General features: G+C 44.8%; 1 long non-coding RNA gene across 1 annotated transcript; it reads right to left on the bottom strand.

Moving 5' to 3' along the window:
- Window positions 1-639: 639 nt before the first annotated feature.
- Window positions 640-2335, bottom strand: LOC111823348. Its single transcript, XR_002826383.1, has 3 exons — window positions 1969-2335; window positions 1373-1520; window positions 640-891 (listed from the first exon to the last, which is right to left on the bottom strand). It is a non-coding gene; the product is annotated as an uncharacterized LOC111823348 (long non-coding RNA).
- Window positions 2336-5545: the final 3210 nt, after the last annotated feature.

Raw genomic sequence — 5545 nt, 5'->3', positions numbered from 1 at the left:
GCAGGTGCGGAGTCCGGGGTGGTGGGGAGGGTGGGGGGAGGAGCAGGGGAGGAATTAGGGGAGCGTTTATCCCTTCGATTGCCAGGAGGAGTGAATGAGGTGCACAAGGAGGGCGTCTTGCAGGGAGGGCCCCTTCGTGGAAGCCAAGGTGTATGTAGGGTCTCATGAGACGGGGAGGACGGCGGACACTGCGGGGGTCGTGCATGTGCTCAGGCCCCGGGGGAGGCAGCAGCGTGGCAGGAGGAGGCTGCCGTGTGAAGAGGCGAGAGCTGTGCGACCTGGGTGTGAGCTGGGTGTGAGCTGGGTGTGAGCGGGAGCCAGGATCCACAGGGCACGATGCCACGAAAGAGTGTGCTCTGCCCCGGAGCTGAGGAGCCAGGAAGGGGAAGAGATGCCGTCATGTTTGTACTTTGAAAAGGTCCTCCAGGCCGCAGTGTGAAGGGAGGGGCGGGGAGGGGCGTTTGTGTGCTATCGTCATGGAAATTAAGATGGAGAAGGCCCGGATCCAGCCATGGGGAAGCCAAAGGCCAGCCTCTCTCTTTTTTAATTTTAGTTTTATTGTTGACTCTATTACAGATTCCCCATTTTCCCTCCCTTCGCCCACTTCCACCCGTCCCTGCCCCTTCCCTCTGGCCATCACCACAGGCTGTCTGTGTCCAGGGGAAGGTGAGTCTCTTGAGAGCCAGGGGTACCTACAAAGGGGAGCGAGGGAGCATCGAGAGGAGGGGCGGCGGCCAGGAAAGGCCTTCCAGACAGTGTGGTCAGCACGCTCAGTCGGCAGAGGGGCCACCGGGAAAGCAAAGGGCGGTGGCTCAGCAACTTGGAGGCCTTGGTGACAGTAGCCAGAGACGTTTTGGTTGGAGGAGTGGATCCAAGCCAAATGGGAGTGGACTGGGGAGAGAGAAGAAATAGAAACTTTAGAAAGAGGAAAACCGCAGGTCGGGAGGAGGAAGTGGTCGAGGAAGGGGTGGCTTTGCTGCTGTCACTGTTGAAAGGAGAATGCTTTCCGTGTTTAAATGCCAGTGCTCTCCAGCTGAGACATTGCATGGACACAGTCTCCTTCCTGAAAACCCACTAGAGTGGCAATAAGTGCACAGGTTTGGAGGCCAAGGGACGAGGGAATGGACTGGAGACTCGGGGACAGACCTTCAGGAAACTTTTTGGAGAGGAAGCCTGGGGGAGAGGCGGACGCTGCCTGAGCAACGTGGAAGGAGCTGCACCTTGGACTTGCAGAGGGTGCGGACCGTGGGGACCCCTGGGAGCCCTTGAGTCTGCGGGCTGGGCTGAAACAGGGGAACCCCAGGGAGCGAGGACCCCATTCCCCCTCCCACCTGCTCTCAGAGCACAGCCTGGGGCTGGTTACAGAACCTACACGCGTCATGAAATGGCCCAGAACTGCACACGCTGTGCCTGCCAGCCTCTGGTCTGAGCTTTGCTCCGCAGTGAGGTAAGATGTAACCAGCAGGAGGTGCATGACGGCTCCATGGGACTCTGTGCCAACTTTTCAGATTCCCACGAATCTATAATTATTTCAAAATAAAAAGTCAACATTTTAAATAACTAAAAATCAGCATGTCCTTTTTTTTTTCTGGTAAAAGATGTAACACGTGATGTTGTGTTCCAGTGGGAAAAGTGAAGGGTAGTGTGTGCTAATGACCACGACAAGAACTGGGGTGAGGACCCCTGTGAGGGAGAGCAGGTTACTCTGTCATGAAGAAAGACCCCACCTGGAAGGCCCATGGACTTGTTACCCTGAAGCTGTGGTCTGAATGGGGAGTGGGTTTTTCTGAGATAGCCTCTTTCTGGACAACGCCACAGAGTTCACAGCACTGAACACCCTTAGCCAGCGAGTCCGGGGTCCCAGGCTGACTGGGAGGCGGGAGGAAGGCCATGGGCTGCAGGCCGAGGTGCTCGGGGAGAAGTGCCCAAAGCCAGCCCTGCCTTCCTGCAGGCTCTCAAGTTACTCACCGCCTTGACTCAGCTTTCCGGATCGCCCATCACTCACAGCTCAGTGTGTTCTCCTGCTGACCTACGACTCTCCTCTGGCTGAACCTGAGCCTCCAGATTGAAAATCGGAACGCTCCAAGTCCAAACACGTTTCCCTCTTCCTGTCCCCTTTATTTACCTTCAAGTACCTGAGCGGCGTGAGAGTCCATGAGGCCCTGGCACATTTCCCACGCCTTTCATTGAGTGGAATTAGCTGTGCTCTTCATGAGTCAGTCCGCGAGGACTCTGACGACCTGTGGGTTCCTTGCAGGCAGGTTTCTCTCCGGCTGTGTGGTTTACCTCTGCTTTTATCTGACTTGCAAGACCCTAAGGCCACACAGCCCATGGAGCTGGGGGTCCAGGGCCCTCTGGTTGCTGTTACTACTTAGAGGCCTGCAGCCCTGAAGCAAGTGTTCCGAGGCCTTCACACAGTCCAGGGCTGGGGACGAGTCACTTCCCTGTCGTTTGTCACAGAGAAGGGAGCAAGGGAGTCAGGGAGGGAGGCCAGGGTGGGCTCATTCCTTCGCTTTCTCTGTCCTCATTCTGAATGTCGAATTCCTCAGATTTATTCTACAGTTGTATTCTTTTTTATTCCTTATATACTCTCTACTCCTCTTTGCCTTTTTACTCTAATTTTTTTAATGATTTTTATTTTACTTTATCTTCCAAGCCCATCCGATGCAGTTTTAAAAGTTTTATAGATCTATCTTCTCTCCCACTCCCACCCAGGCTCTTCCTCTGATTGCTCCTTTTTTATAGATTCTGTTCTTCTTTGATTGATGAAATATTTTCTGTGTAGCTGTAAAATTTGTTTTGATATTTTTATTACCACAAAGATCTGTTTCCTCTCCAAGAAGATCTCTCTCATGATACTCCTTTATACCCACACCTGCCCCTCACTCACCAGCCCCCCTCCCAAAACCTAACCCCTGGCCTCCCTAACCTGTCCTCTATCTCCATTTATGGAATATAAATGGAGCCATACAGTGTGTGACCTTTAGAGACTTATTTCATTCAGCAGCATGAACAGTGATTCCCTTCAATTGCGGAGTAAAACTCTTTGGTATAGATGTGCTGTAGTTTAACAATTCACAATTCATCCAGGAATGTTAGGGTTGTTTCCAGTTTTTGTCAATCACAAGTAAAGTTGCCGTGAACAATCATAACCAAGTTTTCTGTGGACAAAGCTTTCATCCCAGTGGGATGAATGCCTAGGAGTGGTTGCCAGGTCACATGGTATTGCGTGTTTAACATTTTAGGAAACTGTCAAACTGTTTCCCACAGTGGTTATGCATTTTACATTCCCACTAGAGCGATCCCATTCTCCACCACCCTCACCAGCATTTTCTTTCAGTTGTTCCCATAGGTACGTAAGGAAAATTCATTGTGGCCTTAATTTTCTTGTTCCTAATGGCTAGTCATGTGCCTGTTTTCCATCCACATTCTTCTTCATGCCTTCTGCCCATTTTCTATTTGATTTTTTAAAATGTTGAGTTTTCAGAGTTCTTTGTGTGCTCTAGATATGAGTCCTTTACCAGATGAATAGTTTGCAAATATTTGCTTCCAGTGTATAGTGTGTCTTTTCACCCGCTTCACTGGGTCATTTGCAGAGCAAAAGTTTTAATTTTGATGAGGTCTATTTATTGACCTTTTGCTTTTATAGATCATGCTCTGCTGTCATGTCTAAGAACTCTTCACCAAGCCCCAGGCCCCAAAGGAGGGTTCCTATGGTATCTTTTAAATAGTTTATAGTTTTACACTTTACATTTAAATGTGTGATCCACTTTGATTTAGTGTTTGTATAAGGTCAAGACCTTTGTTTTTTGTTTTTTGTTTTTTTGCTTTTGGATATCGATTGCTCCAGCACCATTTTTTTTTTAAAAGACCATCGTCCCTTCACTGCATTGCTTTGCACTTATATCAAATATCTGTTGATACCCATGTGAGGCTATTTCTGGGTCTTCTATTCTGTTCCATTGATCTATGTGTCTCTCTTTCTGCCAAGAACACCATTGATTAAGGTAGTTACATTATAAATCTTGACATTTGGTAAAGTGACTCTTCCTATTTTATTCTTTGTTTTTATAATTGTTCTAGTGATGCTATTTACTTTGGTTTTTCATATAAATTTAGAATAATTTTGTCTATTTCTACCAAAAATTTGCTGGGATTTTGTTAGAAATTCTTTTAGAACTACATATATGTCAATTTTAGAGAATTAACCACTTTAATATATTGACTCTTCTAATCCATGAACATGGTATGTCTCTCTTTTTATTGAGATCTTTGATTTCTCTTTTTAATACTTTGTAGTTTTCAGCATGCAAGTCCTGTGCATATTTGTTAGGTTTCCACCAAAGAGTTTTTTATAAGTATATAGAAATACAATTGATTTTGTATTAATTTGTATTATATCCTGCAAGTTGCATATTAGTTTTAGGTGTTTTTACTTTTTTTTTTTGAAATTCCTTAGGGTTTTTACGAGGACCATCATACCATCTGTAAATAGGAGCAGTTTTATTCCTTCCATACATATGTGTCTTTTATTTCCTTTCTTTTCTGCATTGTGCTAGATAGGACTTTCAGTACTGTGCTGAACAGAAGTGGTAAAAATGGGCATCCTTGTCTTGTACCCAAGCTTAGGAGAAAGCATCCAGTCTTTCATCACCAAGTAAGACGTTAGTTGTAGAATTTTTGCAGATGCTATTTGACAAGTTGAGGAAAATCCACTCTGTTCCTAGTTTGCTGAGAATTGTATCATGAATGAATGTTAATTTTGTCAAATACATTTTTTACATCAATTGATATGATTATATGGCGTTCCTTTCATAGGCTATTAGTATTATGGATTACATTGCTTAATTTTTTAATATTAAACCAGCATTTCATTACTGGAATAAACCCAACTTGGTCATGGTAATACTTATTTTCATGTATTGTTGAATTCTACTTGTTAATGTCTTGTTAGGAATGTATGTGTCAATATTTATGAGAAATATTGGTCTGTAATCTTCTTTTTTCTTGTATCCTCTTTGTCTGGTTTTGGTATAAGGATAATACTTGCTTTATAAAATGATTTGGGAAGCATTTCTATTTTTCTGAAAGAGATCATGTAGATTGCTGCTAATCTTTTTTATATGGCTTGGTAGAATTTTCCAGTGAAACCATCTGGGCCTGGAGATTTATTGTTTATGAACTGATAAACTCCACTTCCCATTCAAAATGTTTACTTCATATTGAAAGAGTTGTTGTAGTTCGTGCTCTTCCGGGATTGGGCTGTTACATCTAAGTGAGTTGTCAAGTGTATGTGCGTGGAGTTGTTCCTAATTTTTTATTGCCCTTCTGCCGGCTTCAGGGAGTGCAATGCCAGCCTCTGTTCCATGCCAGAAGGTAGTAATTTCCTTCTTCTCCCCTTTTTTCTTTGTCAGTCTGGCTAGAGGTCTGTCAATTTATTGATCTTTCAAAGAACCACCTTTTTGTTTCATTGATTATTTTTATCATTTAATCAGGTTTCTGTTCTTATGTTTCTTGTATCCTTCCTTTCTACTTGCTTTGGGTT

Source organism: Myotis lucifugus, unplaced genomic scaffold (genome assembly GCF_000147115.1).
Source record: "Myotis lucifugus unplaced genomic scaffold, Myoluc2.0 scaffold_474, whole genome shotgun sequence".
NCBI lineage: Eukaryota > Metazoa > Chordata > Mammalia > Chiroptera > Vespertilionidae > Myotis > Myotis lucifugus.
Note: the sequence above shows the minus strand (reverse complement) of the source record. Positions and strands in the feature narration are given on the sequence as shown.